Source organism: Scyliorhinus torazame, chromosome 8, assembly GCF_047496885.1.
Source record: "Scyliorhinus torazame isolate Kashiwa2021f chromosome 8, sScyTor2.1, whole genome shotgun sequence".
NCBI lineage: Eukaryota > Metazoa > Chordata > Chondrichthyes > Carcharhiniformes > Scyliorhinidae > Scyliorhinus > Scyliorhinus torazame.
Window position 1 is genome coordinate 33828706 of NC_092714.1, and position 16251 is coordinate 33844956.

General features: G+C 49.3%; 1 protein-coding gene across 1 annotated transcript in view; it reads right to left on the reverse strand.

Annotated features, from left to right (window-relative positions):
- The window catches only part of chaf1b (chromatin assembly factor 1, subunit B), a 42789-nt gene extending 41771 nt beyond the window's left edge, over positions 1 to 1018 (reverse strand). The window contains exon 1 of the mRNA XM_072513339.1: positions 922 to 1018. The gene's annotated coding sequence lies outside the window, so the exon portion shown is untranslated. The remainder of the gene's footprint in view (positions 1 to 921) is intronic.
- Positions 1019 to 16251: the final 15233 nt, after the last annotated feature.

Consider the following 16251-nt stretch of genomic DNA (forward strand, 5'->3'; position numbering starts at 1 on the left):
AGGCAATGCGTCACAAGGAAGAATGTGTTGGCTCACAGATGGCTGGAGGATAGGAGCAAGTCGTGATTAAACCTCCAGAAATACACTTAATCACAGTTGGCAGCTCTAATTCTGATGCTGAATTTTTGAATAATATATTTTCCTATTAAAGCAGTCCGGCTCGGCTCATTCTGTGATGGAGGCAAGTGCTCTTCTTGGAATAAAAGAGTTACCCAGCTGCAGAGTAACTTTGATAAGCCAGATGGTGTAACTTGTTTAAAGATAGTGACAAACCCCTTTTACAGGATTCAAAAAAAGTGTCCCACCTCACCACACAATGAGCAGAGCCTGCAATCATATACAGGCCCAAATCAGGCACAGATAGTGTCATTCTAGACTGTACAGAATTTTCACATGTGAGGGGAGAGGGGGGTCAAACATCCAAAATTACAGGCCTGTCGCAAACCTGACTTGCACCTGCACACTTCCACCTTCAATTATTGCATGTTTGGAGGTTGTGGGGAGGGCGAATCTGACATGTTCTCTATGTTCACAATGTTATGGGCGAGGCGTTTTCAGAACCCCAAAATGTATCATGTAGTTCAACCAACCTCACCCTTTAATGTATTTGTTGCTTTTCCGAGCACACGGCCTTTTCCCTAGGTATGGGATTACAATTATGGACACGTGGGTTTTTAAACACAAAACACTGTTTATTCCATGAACTCAACTTAACATCTTGAAGAAACATTGGATCTCTTAACCCCCTTACTTCAAAGATAACTCAGAAAATATTGCAACAGTAAATAACTCCTTAAAATGTTCCTTCAAACTTCCAAGAGAGTTAACACCTTTAAACAAAATCACATCAGGTTAAAGGATTTTTTTTTTTTCTGTAGAATGGCAGAGATATATTAGCTTGGTTGATTTCAGCTCCAGCACCTTGTTTTTTCCCTGCAAACTCTCTGGACACACACAACCTGCTTTCTCCAACTGGCTTTCTCCTTTTAATCACCTCACAGCAAAACAGCCAGGCACTTTGAAGCTGCTCCCAGCAAAACCAGCCAGGCACTTTTTTAAAACTGAAACTAAAAACTAAACTGCAAAATGGCTGACCTGACCTCAGCCCCACCCACTCTCTGACATCACTGTTTTCTTAAAGGTACATTGCTTAAACATCCATGTCTTAAAGGTACCCTCATGACAACAGGCAATTAAATTAAAACTTAACCAAGTCTTCTTCTTGCGAATAATCAAGAACCTATTTATCTCTGACTTAAAGACACTCAGTCATTTGGCCTCCACAGCCGTCTGCAGTACTGAGTTCCACAGATTCAGCACCCGGAAGAAATTCCTCCTCATCTCAGTTTCAAAGGATCATTCCTTCAGTCTGAAGCTGTGCCCTCGGGTTCTAGTGTCTCCTACTAGTGGAGACATCTTCTCCATGTCCACTCTATCTAGGCCTCAGTATTCTGTAAGTTTTTTTTTGTTTAGAAATATTTTTATTAAAGGCATGATGAACGATCAATTACACTCAAGACAAAGTGATTTCATAACTGAAGGCTTTAATCTACTAAAACTTGTTCCCCAGCAGCTCCTGTACAGAAAGTGAAGGCTGCTGGGACGGCACCGTTTCTTATACTCCGCCTGTCAGGGCGGAGCTACGTAACAACAGCCAATGGTAAACTCCTGAGTTTAACCAATGGTCATCAGCCTCTTAGGTACCGCAATACCTGGTACTACCACATTCACCCCCTGTTAAAAAAGAGTCCAGCAGGGCTGGTGGCCAGTGGTAGCAGTCGCCTTTAACATGGTATGCTCAAGTGTGGAGGTACCTTGCTGTCAAGGACATTTACAAAGTGTTCGTTCATAGTTAAAGTCACAGCAAAGCAATCAGTCGATCGGGTGGCCTGGTCGTCCTTCTGGAGCGTCTGGGCTTCGGTGGTGATTCTGGTGGTGGTCCCGGTGGTTGCGACTCCGGGAGCGTGGTTTCGGCCTCCCTGGCAGCTTCGTCACCCCTAGGTGGTGCTGTTGGGGCAAACGGTTGACACGGGGGGGGACGCCTGTAGGGGGCGTCGGTGGGTGGGCAGGCCTAGGCAGGAGTGGCGGGAGTACTGACCTTACAGTGAGGTGCTGTGGGGGGGGGGGGGGTAATGGTTCGGGTGCACGTGGGGTTCCAGCGGGGGCCAGGTCCCGAAGGGAGACTGTATCTTGCTGGCCGTCAGGGAACGCCACGTAGGTGTACTGGGGGTTAGCGTGCAGCAGGTGGACCCTCTCGACCAACGGGTCTGACTTGTGCACCCGCACGTGCTTCCGAAGCAGGATGTGTCCGGGTGTCGCTAGCCAGGTTGGGAGCAAGGTCCCGGAGGAGGACTTCCTGGGGAAAACAAGGAGCCGTTCATGAGGTGTCTGATTTGTGGTTGTACAGAGCAGCGACGGATGGCGTGGAGGGCCACCGGGAGGACTTCTTGCCAGCGGGAGACCGGGAGATTCCTGGACCGTAGGGCCAGTAGAACAGTCTTCCAGGCCGTTCCGTTCTCCCTCTCTACCTGCCCATTTCCCCGGGGGTTGTAACTGGTCGTCCTGCTCGAGGCGATGCCCTTGCTGAGCAGGAATTGACGCAGTTCGTCGCTCATAAAAGAGGACCCCCCTATCACTGTGTATGTACACGGGGAAACCGAACAGTGTAAAGATACCCTGGAGGGCCTTGATGACGGTGGTTGTGGTCATGTCGGGGCAGGGGATGGCGAATGGGAACCGGGAGTACTCGTCAATCACGTTCAGGAAATACGTGTTGCGGTCGGTGGAGGGGAGGGGGCCTTTGAAGTCCATGCTGAGGCATTCAAAGGGACGGGAAGCCTTTATCAGGTGCGCCCTCTCTGGCCGGTAGAAGTGCGGTTTGCATGCTGCGCAGATTTGACAGTCCCTGGTGACTGTCCTGACCTCCTCGATGGAGTAGGGCAGGTTGCGGGTCTTGATGAAGTGGAAGAAACGAGTGACCCCCGGGTGGCAGAGGTCCTCGTGCAGGGCTCGGAGGCGGTCCACTTGTGAGGTGGCACAACTGCCGCGGGACAGGGCATCAGGAGGCTCGTTTAGCTTCCCCGGACGGTACAAGATCTCGTAGTTGAAGGTGGAGAGTTCTATCCTCCACCGCAAGATCTTGTCGTTTTTAATCTTGCCCCGCTGTGCATTATCGAACATGAAGGCAACCGACCGTTGGTCCTTGAGGAGAGTGAATCTCCTACCGGCCAGGTAATGCCTCCAATGTCTCACAGCTTCTACTATGGCTTGTGCCTCTTTTTCGACCGAGGAATGGCGGATTTCGGAAGCATGGAGGGTGCGGGAGAAGAAGACCACGGGCCTGACCGCTTGGTTGAGGGTGGCGGCCAGAGCTACGTCGGACGCATCGCTCTCGACCTGGAAGGGGAGGGACTCGTCGATGGTGCGCATCGCGGCCTTTGCAATGTCTGCTTTGATGTGGCTGAAGGCCTGGCGGGCCTCCATCGACAGGGGACAGGTTGTGGACTGGATTAGGGGTCGGGCTTTGCGTAGTTGGGGACCCACTGTGCGTAATAGCTGAAAAACCCGAGGCAGCGCTTCAAGGCCTTGGGGTAGTGGGGGAGGGGGAACTCCATAAGGGGGCGCATGCGCTCAGGGCCGGGGCCTATAACTCCATTTCGCACTACGTAGCCTAGAATGGCTAGACAGTCGATGCTAAATACACATTTATCCTTGTTGTATGTCAGGTTAAGGATTTTCGCGGTCTGGAGGAATTTGCGGGGGTTGGTGTCTTGGTCCTGCTGGTCATGGCCGCAGATGGTGACGTTATCTTGATACGGGAACGTTGCGCGTAAGCCGTACCGGTCAACCATTCGGTCCATCTCTCACTGGAAGACCGAGACTCCATTAGTGACACCAAAGGGAACTCGTAAGAACTGATAGAGCCGCACATCTGCTTCAAAGGCAGTGTACTTGCGGTCACTATTACGGAAGGATAGCTGGTGGTAGGCAGACTTGAGATCCACCGTGGAGAAGACCTCGTATTGTGCGATCCTGTTTACCAGGTCGGCTATACGGGGGAGAGGGTACGCGTCCAGCTGCGTAAACCTGTTGATGGTCTGACTGTAGTCAATGACCATCCTATGTTTCTCCCCGGTCTTTACCACCACTACTTGAGCTCTCCAGGGACTGTTGCTCGCTTCGATGACCCCTTCCCTCAGCAGCCTTTGGACCTCTGACCTGATGAAGGTCCGGTCCTGGGCACTGTACCGTCTGCTCCTGGCGGCGATGGGCTTGCAATCCGGGGTGAGGTTCGCAAACAGGAAAGGCGGGTCGACATTAAGGGTTGCAAGGCCGCAGACAGTAAGCGGGAGTATACGGCCGCCAAATTTAAAGGTCAGGCTTTGTAAATTGCATTGGAAGTCCAGCCCCAGGGGGGTAGCCGCGCAGAGGTGCGGCAGGACATACAGGCGGAAATTGTCGAATCTCCTGCCTTGGACAGTGAGGTTCACTAGGCACGACCCCTTTATCTCCACCGAGTGTGACCCGGAGGCCAGGGAGATCCTTTGGTTTACAGGGTGGGTAACAAGGGAACAGCGCCTTACCTTGTCGGGATGAACAAAGCTTTCCGTGCTCACAGAATCAATCAGGCAAGACGTCTCGTGGCCGTTGATGAAGACCGTCGTTGTTGCTGTTGCGAGTGTCCGGGGTCGACTTTGGTCCAGTGTCACCGAGGCCAGATGAAGCAGTTGCGAGTTCTGATCGGGCAGTGTGTAGTCGGCGGTGCTGGGGGCCTGGGTCCCCATCAAAGATGGCGTCACCCAAGGGTCGCACATGGTGACTGAGGATGGACAAGATGGCGGCGGGGATGGACAAAATGGCGGTGCCCACCCGTCCAGCGTGGTGTCCGGGGGGGCCCGTGGGTCGCACGTAGCCCTAGGATAGGGGGGTGGCGGTGAGCGCTGGCCGGTCGGGGCCTGAAGGGGGGGTTGCCGCGGCGGTCCGGAGTCGCTGGAGACCGCGGGCCTGGCAGACCCCCACAAAATGTCCCTTCTTGCCGCACCCTTTGCAGGCGGCGGTGCGGGCGGGGATGATTCGCCTGCCCGCAGAAGAAACAGCGGGGCCCGGCAGCGTTAGCAGGCCGTCTCGTAGCACAGGCCTGCGGGGTCAGGGGGAAGGTCTGTGGGGCTGCCGCTGCGGGGTGCAACGCAGCCCAGGGAGCCGCCACACGGTCGGGCGCATAGGACTGCGCTTTTTGGTAGGCTACGTCCATGGACCCTGCCAGGGCCCGTGCCTCTCTGAGTCCCAGGATGTCTTTTTCTTGGAGTCTTCGGCGGATATCTCAGCAGCTCATACCTGCTACGTGTGCTCGCTCTCCGAAACTTGCGGGCAACCACAGTTTCGGCCCAGCACCAGTGGCGTCCGGTAGAAATCCTCCAACGATTCCCCGGGGCTTTGTCATCTAGTTGCAAGCAGGTGACGTGCGTAGACCTGATTTACAGGGTGGATATAATGTCCTTTTAGCAGTTCGATCGCGGCATCATAGTCCTCCGCCTCCTCGATAAGGGGGTAGATCCCAGGGCTGACCGTTGAGCGCAGGAGGTGCATTTTCTGTCCTTCTGAGGGGGTACCTCCGGCCGTCTCGAGGTAGCCTTTAAAGCACGCCAGCCAGTGTTTAAATATTGCAGCCGAGTTCTCCGCATGGGGGCTGAGTTGAAGGCACTCCGGTTTGATTCGGAGATCCATCCTTCCAGCTTAAGTCTAGTAGATTAAATTGATGCACGATCAATTACACTCAAGACGAAGTACGAAGTCTTACAACACCAGGTAAAAGTCCAACAGGTTTGTTTCGATGTCACTAGCTTTCGGAGCGCTGTTCCTTCCTCAGGTGAATGAAGAGGTCTGTTCCAGAAACACATATCTAGACAAATTCAAAGATGCCAAACAATGCTAGGAATGCGAGCATTAGCAGGTGATTAAATCTTTACAGATCCAGAGATGGGGTAACCCCAGGTTAAAGAGGTGTGAATTGTCTCAAGCCAGGACAGTTGGTAGGATTTCGCAGGCCAGATGGTGGGGGATGAATGTAATGTGACATGAATCCCAGGTCCCGGTTGAGGCCGCACTCATGTGTGCGGAACTTGGCTATAAGTTTCTGCTCGGCGATTCTGCGTTGTCGCGGGTCCTGAAGGCCGCCTTGGAGAATGCTTACCCAGAGATCAGAGGCTGAATGCCCTTGACTGCTGAAGTGTTCCCCGACTGGAAGGGAACATTCCTGCCTGGTGATTGTTGCGCGATGTCCGTTCATTCGTTGTCGCAGCGTCTGCATGGTCTCGCCAATGTACCACGCTTCGGGACATCCTTTCCTGCAGCGTATGAGGTAGACAACGTTGGCCGAGTCGCACGAGTATGTACCGCGTACCTGGTGGGTGGTGTTCTCACGTGTAATAGTGGTATCCATGTCGATGATCTGGCACGTCTTGCAGAGATTACCATGACAGGCTACATCGAGGGCATCTTGAAACCCATCGTACAAGGTACATCCAGCTTCTGTCGCGACACGACGGACTTACTACAGAAACTCAGCACCCATGGACCAGTTGAACCAGGAACATTCCTCGTCACAATGGACATCTCGGCACTCTACACCAGCATCCCCCATGACGACGGCATTGCTGCAACAGCCTCAGTACTCAACACCGACAACTGCCAATCTCCAGACGCAATTCTGCAACTCATCCGCTTCATTCTGGATCACAACGTCTTCACCTTCGACAACAAGTTCTTCATTCAGATGCACGGAACAGCCATGGGGACCAAATTCGCACCCCAATACGCCAACATCTTCATGCACAAGTTTGAACAGGACCTACTCACCGCACAGGACCTTCAACCGATGTTATACACCAGATACATCAATGACATTTTTTTCCTTTGGACCCACGGCGAAGAATCACTGAAACGACTACACAATGACATTAATAAGTTCCATCCAACCATCAGACTCACCATGGACTACTCTCCAAAATCAGTTGCATTCTTGGACACACTCGTCTCCATCAAGGACGGTCACCTCAGCACTTTGCTTTACCGCAAACCCACGGATAACCTCATGATGCTCCACTTCTCCAGCTTCCACCCTAAACACATTAAAGAAGCCATCCCCTATGGACAAGCGCTCCGTATCCACAGGATCTGCTCAGACGAGGAGGAGCGTAACAGACATCTACTGACGTTGAAAGATGCCCTTGTACGAATGGGATATGGCACTCGACTCATCGATCGACAGTTCCAACGCGCCACAGCGAAAAACCGGACCGACCGCCTCAGAAGACAAACATGGGACACAACCGACAGAATACCCTTCGTCGTCCAGTACTTCCCCGGAGCGGAGAAACTACATCATCTTCTTCACAGCCTTCAACACGTCATTGATGACGATGAACATCTTGCCAAGGTCATCCCCACACCCCCACTACTTGCCTTCAAACAACCGCGCAACCTCAAACGAACCATTGTTTGCAGCAAACTACCCAGTCTTCAGAACAGTGACCACGACACCACACAACCCTGTCATGGCAATCTCTGCAAGACGTGCCAGATCATCGACATGGATACCACTATTACACGTGAGAACACCACCCACCAGGTACGCGGTACATACTCGTGCGACTCGGCCAACGTTGTTTACCTCATACGCTGCAGGAAAGGATGTCCCGAAGCGTGGTACATTGGCGAGACCATGCAGACGCTGCGACAACGAATGAACGGACATCGCGCAACAATCACCAGGCAGGAATGTTCCCTTCCAGTCGGGGAACACTTCAGCAGTCAAGGGCATTCAGCCTCTGATCTCCGGGTAAGCGTTCTCCAAGGCGGTCTTCAGGACCCGCGACAACGCAGAATCGCCGAGCAGAAACTTATAGCCAAGTTCCGCACACGAGTGCGGCCTCAACCGGGACCTGGGATTCATGTCGCATTACATTCATCCCCCACCATCTGGCCTGCGAAATCCTACCAACTGTCCTGGCTTGGTACAATTCACACCTCTTTAACCTGGGGTTACCCCATCTCTGGATCTGTAAAGATTTAATCACCTGCTAATGCTCGTATTCCAAGCATTGTTTGGCATCTCTGAATTTGTCTATATATGTGTTTCTGGAACAGATTTCTTCATTCACCTGAGGAAGGAGCAGCGCTCCGAAAGCTAGTGACATCGAAACAAACCTGTTGGACTTTAACCTGGTGTTGTAAGACTTCGTACTGTGCTCACCCCAGTCCAACGCCGGCATCTCCACATCATGGTAATCTCTGCAAGACGTGCCAGATCATCGACATGGATACCACTATTACACGTGAGAACACCACCCCACCAGGACGCGGTACATACTCGTGCGACTCGGCCAACGTTGTCTACCTCATACGCTGCAGGAAAGGATGTCCCGAAGCGTGGTACATTGGCGAGACCATGCAGACGCTGCGACAACGAATGAACGGACATCGCGCAACAATCACCAGGCAGGAATGTTCCCTTCCAGTCGGGGAACACTTCAGCAGTCAAGGGCATTCAGCCTCTGATCTCCGGGTAAGCGTTCTCCAAGGCGGCCTTCAGGACCCGCGACAACGCAGAATCGCCGAGCAGAAACTTATAGCCAAGTTCCGCACACATGAGTGCAGCCTCAACCGGGACCTGGGATTCATGTCACATTACATTCATCCCCCACCATCTGGCCTGCGAAATCCTACCAACTGTCCTGGCTTGAGACAATTCACACCTCTTTAACCTGGGGTTACCCCATCTCTGGATCTGTAAAGATTTAATCACCTGCTAATGCTCGCATTCCTAGCATTGTTTGGCATCTTTGAATTTGTCTAGATATGTGTTTCTGGAACAGACCTCTTCATTCACCTGAGGAAGGAGCAGCGCTCCGAAAGCTAGTGACATCGAAACAAACCTGTTGGACTTTAACCTGGTGTTGTAAGACTTCGTACTGTGCTCACCCCAGTCCAACGCCGGCATCTCCACATCACTCAAGACGAAGTGATTTCATAACTGAAGGCTTTAATCTACTAGAACTTGTTCCCCAGCAGCTTCGGTACAGAAAGTGAAGGCTGCTGGGACGGCACCGTTTCTTATACTCCGCCTGTCAGGGCGGAGCTACGTAACAACAGCCAATGGTAAACTCCTGGGTTTAACCAATGGTCATCAGCCTCTTAGGTACCGCAATACCTGGTACTACCACAAGGCATTTTTTATATATACAAAATTACATAAGCCAAACCTCGGCAACAGGTAACAAAGCTAACAATCCACCACACCCCCCCATCCCCCGCCACCCCAAGTCCGCCTCGTTTTTTTTTCCCCCCTCTCACCATACCCCCTGTTGGAGGGCATTTTGTGATACTGGACTGTGATATAAATTATAGGTGGCCCTGTAACTACATTGTGCTCCTATATTACTTTTGAATAGTTATGATGAAACAAAAGTTACTCATTGGCTTAGATGCTTGTTTAGAAGAGGCAATTTGTAGAAATAGATAGTGTACACACAATGCTGTTAATATCAGAAAAGACACAAAATGGCTGTTAGCTATTTTGTGATATAAAATGGCTGAACAAACCACATTCCCTGTAAACTGTCTCATGAGACCCAAGCGTGGGTATGTTTAGGGAGTGTCCCAACAGCCGCTGATAACAGCTTCACAGAAAAAAACATGCAATGTATCCTTGATAAAGCTCAAGGTCTACAGCTGTAGATCGGACACATTATTATGTTAGTTTTGAATGACTTCTGTATGAAGTTAGGGTCGGGTAAAACAACACCCACTTTTACCATATATGTGATAATTGGGATGCTAGGAAAATTGATTGACTGCATGTAATAAGTGTGACGCGAATATAGTTGATTGAGTGTATGTAAATGCGAATACAAACTAATTCCGTCCCTTGAATCCGTATATTAACCCGTGTGAGCTTTAGCTCAAGTGAGACAAGGTGCTGTGGTAGGCTGCGGAGTCTCATAGGCCTTGTCTCCCAGAATTCTGACATAATAAACTGCTTTTTTAACTTATATTCAGGCCTTCGTGTGAATAAGTCCGCCTCGTTTTTTTCCCCCATACCCCTCAAAAAAACAAAGCACCCCCTAACTCCCCCCTCATAGTGTCACCGTGGGTGGACCAGGACAGATTGTTGGTGATGTGCATACCTAGGAATTTGAAGCTGTCAACCATCTCCACCTCGGCACCATTGATGCAGACAGGGGTGTGTACGATACTTTGCTTCCTGAAGTCAATGATCAGCTCCTGAGTTTTGCTGACATTGAGTGAGAGATTGTTGTCTTTACACCATGACACTAGGTTCTCTGTCTCCCCCCTGTACTCTGACTCATTGTTCGAGATCCGACCCACTACGGTCGTGTCATCAGCAAACTTGTAGATGGGGTTGGATCCGAATTTTGCCACACAGTCGTGTGTGTATAGGGAGCATTTTGGGGCGAAGTACGCAGCCTTGCGGGGCCCCAGTATTGAGGACTATCGTGGAGGAGGTGTTGTTTATCCTTACTGATTGGGTCAGGAAGTCGAGGATCCAGTTGCAGAGAGAGGAACCGAGTCCTTGGTTTGGGAGTTTTGATATGAGCTTGGCTGAGATTATGGTGTTGAAGGCAGAGCTGTAGTCAATGAATAGGTGTCTGATGTAGGAGTCCTTGTTGTTGAGATGCTCCAGGGATGAATGTATGGTCAGGGAGATGGTGTCCGCTGTGAACCGGTTGTGGCGGTATGCGAATTGCAGTGGATATAGGCATTCTGGGAGTATGGAGCTGATGTATCTCATGACCAACCTCTCTAAGCATTTCATAATGGTCGATGTCAAGGCCACCGGATGGTAGTCTTTGAAGCATGTCGCCTGGTTCTTCTTTGGCACTGGTATGATGGTGGTCTTCTTGAAGCAGGTGGGAACTCGGGATGGAGTAGGGAGAGGTTGAAGATGCCCGCGAACACACCCGACAAGCAGTTAAACCATCAACAATCAAAACTGATACGCTCATTGCCAGAATCAGTAGAGCAGCTTGAAAAGGGTTTTGCAATCAAGCAGAAAGCAAGCTTACCATATACACTCTCAAAGAATGGTAACAACCTGTTAACTAACGTGTTCTGTTTCTGACAAACAAACATCAAAAATCTGAATGCCTTCAAAAATAAAAATGTTCATGTTATATCAGAATTTATACACTAGGAAGCTGGTTGAGGAAAGAATCAAGAAATATCTACGTATTAGCTTCTTGCTTACTCTTTGTCGGTCGGCCATTTTGGAACGGAGTGTTTGTGGACACTTAATCAACCTTTGACTCACGGCCAATCTCCTGTAATCTCTCCTTTTATGCCAATGTGCTTATTAATTTCAATTGCTTGTCTCAACAGATCTGTTATGAAAGCGGAACACATTTGGATGTTGCTGCACCGCCTCATCTTGCCAAAATTGCAACATATAGCCCTTAATGGCAGCCATGCAGCGCTGTCCATCGCTCATGCACCTCAACTGGTTCTCAAAAACTACCACTAGTTGAACAAAACCAAATTCTTTGATTAGCATCCCTTACATCGCGAGAATCCCCAAGACAGTTTCAAGAGCAATCAGAACACTGTCATTCCGAAGGTCGACCCTGCCTTGACAGCACTCCACAGACCAGTCCCACAGGTCAAAATTTATCAACATTTAGAGGCACCCAGAGACACCAGACAAACGGAAACAGAACGGCCGACAACCTCTGGAGAATGTGACACTTTAGCTTAGAAACCCAAGAACATTATTCTGATAAATATAGCTGCAGTCTGACCAATATGCGACCACTCTCCAACAGCAACATAGTTGATTCTTGCTCAATTAAAGACAAACAGCAAATAGGGGTCAGTGACACCCAGACCCAACACTGCAATTTTAACGTAGCCCTATTATTTGGTTCTAAAAATGAATGGAGGCAATTTGTCGCAGGTCAGCAATTCACCACATGTGGCAGTGTTGTCTCATGAACTTGCATTTGTCACAATGATCTTGCTGCTTGCAAATACTTAGGAAATCAGAAACACAAAGGGACTTGGGAGTCCTTGTTCAAGATTCTCTTAAAGTTAATGTGCGGATTTAGTCAGCAGTTAGGTGGCAAATGCAATGTTAGCATTGATGTCAGGAGGACTAGAATACAAAACCAGGGGTGTACTTCTGAGGCTGTATAAGGCTCTGGTCAGACCCCATTTGGAGTATTGTGAGCGGTTTTGGGCCCCATAACTAAGAAAGGATGTGGTGGCCTTGGAAAGGGTCCAGATAAGGTTCACAAGAATGATCCCTGAAATGAAGAGCCTGTCATATGAGGAACGGTTAAGGATTCTGGGTCTGTATTCATTGGAGTTTAGAAAGATGAGGGGGGAATCTTATTGAAACTTACAGGATATTGTGAGGCCTGGATAGAGTGGACGTGGAGAGGATGTTTCCACTTGTAGGAAAAACTAGAACCAGAGGACACCATCTCAGATTAAAGGGACGATCCTTTGAAACAGAGATGAGGAGGAATTTCTTCAGCCAGAGGGCGGTGAATCTGTGGAACTCTTTGCCAACGAAGGCTGTGGAGGCTAAACCACCGAGAGTCTTTAAGACAGAGATAGATAGGTTCTTGACCAGTAAGGAGATCAGGGGTTATGGGGAGAAAGCAGGAGAATGGGGATGAGAAACATATCAGCCATGATTGAATGGCGGAGCAGACTCGATGGGCCGAGTGGCCTAATTCTGCTCCTATGTCTTATGGTCAAACTGACTCAAGAGTTCTGGAGTGAGAGAGAGATAGACAGGAAAACAACAGCCTGTTGTAAACAACAGGGATAGCCGTTGTTTCCTACGGGGAGAAAGGGAGAATGGTACAAAGGGAATTGCTCATTCAGAGAGCTGGGCAGAATTGTGGTCTCCTGCGCTGTAACAGTTCTGTGATTCTGTTAGCTACCTGTCAGAATGCAGATGAAGCTCTTTCTCTAGTTGAAGGGATGGGACTGGTAGAGATTTAAGGACACTGGAGGATTTGACCAGCCGTGGCCAGAAGGAGTGACCAGAGTGAGCCTAGCTAATTCTGTTAGCTACCTGTCAGAATGCAGATGAAGCTCTTTCTCTAGTTGAAGGGATGGGACTGGTAGAGATTTAAGGACACTGGAGGATTTGACCAGCCGTGGCCAGAAGGAGTGACCAGAGTGAGCCTAGCTAATCACAGAACTGTTATAGTGGAGAGTTTGAATCAGGGATTCTCAGAAGACTCAGAGAAATGACTTTCAATGGACACTGGATGTTATAAGTCAACAAAATGGGCATAAGTGAGCCTGTTGGAAGCTGTGAATAACTTTGGGCTGGTTCCTGAAAAGACTACAATTCTGCGGAAAGCGTGCTGTGGTCTATAAACACGGCATGGGGCTTTTAGTCATGTTAGGGAGTTAAGGAGACTATCTATTGTATTTGTTCCCTCTTAAAGTACAGTTTAGTTGCTATTGCTTTTAATGCGTTTGTTACAAGAAGAGCCTCAAAACGTCACAACGTGACTCCTTTGAGTCAGTCACTGGGAATTCTAAAGTTATTGGCCTCTATGGAAATCGTAACAGCATCAACTTTGTGTAGTTTGTCGACAGTGTCATGCGAGAGTGCCTTTAAGAATTGGATGTTTAAGCAATATACCTTTAAGAAAACAGTGATGTCATAGAGTGGGTGGAGCTCAGCTCAGTTCAGCCATTTTGGCAGTTTGGTTTTGCAGCTGAAAAGTGCCTGGCTGGTTTTGCTGAGAGCAGCTAAAAAGTGCCGGGCTGGTTTTGCTGAGAACAGTTTCAAAGTAGAAAGCCAGTTTGAGACAGCAGCTTGAGAAGTTCTGGTTTGCTGTGATCTGCTTGAAGGGAGAAAGCCAGGTTTGAGAAAGCAGCGTGGGTATGCCTGTGGGTTTTCCAGAGAGCTGCATGAAGAAAGCAAGGTGCTGGAGCTGAAGTCACCCAAGCTAATATATCTCTGCCATTCTACAGAAAATATATATATCCTTTAACCTGATGTGATACTGTTTAAAGGTGTTAAGTCTCTTGGAAGTTTGAAGGAACATTTTAAGGAGTTATTTCCTGTTGCAATATTTTCTGAGTTATCTTTGAAGTAAGGGGTGTTAGAGATCCAATGTTTATTTAAGATGTTAAGTTGAGTTCATGGAATAAACAGTGTTTTGTGTTTAAAACCCCACGTGTCCATAATTGTAATCCCACACCTAGGGAAAAAGCCGTGTGCTAGGAAAAGCAACAAATCCATTAAAGGGAGAGGTTGGTTGAACTCCATGATACATTTTGGGGTTCGGAAAACGCCTCGCCCATAACAAAAGCAATAGAAGAAAATGAATGTTAGCATTCCAATGGCAGGTCTTTTCCACTTTACAAAAAATGTGTAAGGGCTGGTGTCGGGGACAATGTAATGTGTTGGCCCATTAGGATGCTCGCAGAAATCCAACTGACACAAAATCTCTTCTTGCTTGAGATTAGCTTCTTGAGCCCCTGGTTAGAACAGAAAGCTAGAATGTCACATTTTGTGATGTTACTAACCATGGATGTAAGTGCTTGGAAGTAATTCATATCAATAAAACTGAATAGAAAAAAATATAATGGTGCAGAATTATTACTGTAGTAATAGCTTGCATTACACAATTTATGCTGAAATTTATATTCAACATGTTTTCGCTAAAGCACTAAAATATATTTAACTGTCAAATCCTAGTTAAACTGAGTTATTCTCTTCAGATGTGTCCTGGAACCTGGAGCCAGTTAGTTCAGCTATTACCTCCTGTTATGTAATTTCCCCAATCTCATTACCTTGCACACGTCCATATTAATTGCATTCTGCCATTCTTTTCCCCACCTATCCAGATCTCTTATCATATTTTTATTGCCGTTTTCCTGCTGCCTGAATTGCCTCTCCAATTGTGTGCAGACTGCGGACTTTGCATTCTTTCCCCACTCCACATTATTAATAGACACCATAAATGGCAATAACCCTGCGCTAATACCTGGGGCACCCTACTTGTAACTCCTTGGCACACCCGCGCAGCTCCATTCACAACACAGCTGCACGGTGGCACAGTGGTTAGCACTGCTGCTTCACAGCATTAGAGACCCAGGTTCAGTCCCGGCCTGGGGTGACTGTGTGTAGTTTGTACTTTTTCCCCGTGTCTGCGTGGGTTTCCTCCCACAGTCCAAAGGTGTAGGTTAGGTGGATTGGCCATGATAAATTGCCCCTTAGTATCTCGGGATGTCTAGGTAACGGGGATAGGGTGGGGGAGTGGGCCTGGGTAGAGTGCTCTTTCAGAGTGTCGGTGCAGACTTGATGGGCCAAACAGCCTCCTTCTTCACTGTAGGAATTCTATGGTTCTTAATTATACCCTCATCTATCCTGTTCTATCAAGTGCACAAAACTGGCCTCATGGTTATGGTGCTGTTTATACTCCATAAAGATCCCTCACACACTGCTTCATCTTAATCCCATCAGCATATCATTTCATTGCTCCCCCTCATCTGCTTGTCCCCTGAAATGTTTCTAAGCCATTTGCCACAACCACCCTTTCTGGGATATTCTAGGTGGGCCACTCTTTGGGTAAAAATGTTTCTCTCAAATTCCCTGTTAAAATTCGGAATGCGTTTCTCACAGTTAAAATCATTTGTTCTGGTCTCACCCACAAGTGGAAAAAGATACACTACATCTACCCTATTAAAACTTTTCGTTATCTTAAATATCTCTGATCAGGGCCGGGATTCTCCAAAATCGCGGCAAAGTGTTGACGCCGGTGTAAATACCGGAGTATCTCAGGCCGTCATCAATGGGCCTCTTGGCCCAGCGATTCTGCAACCCACAGGGGGCCAGCTTGGCGCTGGAGTGCTTCACGCAGCTCTGGCTGCCGATACGGGCCTCAGCACTTCCGGCCGCGGGTCCGCTCATGCGCGCGACGGCCGTTTTCGTGCCGGCCCCTGTGCAACATGGCGGAGCCCTACAGCAGCCCAGCACGGAAGACAAGCCCCTCCCCCCATCCGGAATGCGTACGCCCTCTGATCGGTTGCCCCGATTGCAGGCCTGGCCATCTTGGACGGCCCCCCGGGGTCTGATCCCCCCCGTCCCCCCCACCAGGACGGCCCCCACAGCCGCGACGCTGAGCTCCCGCCGGATGAAACCATACAGGAACCATGCCGGCAGAACTCGGCCGGTCGACCGCGGAGAATCACTGCGGGGGC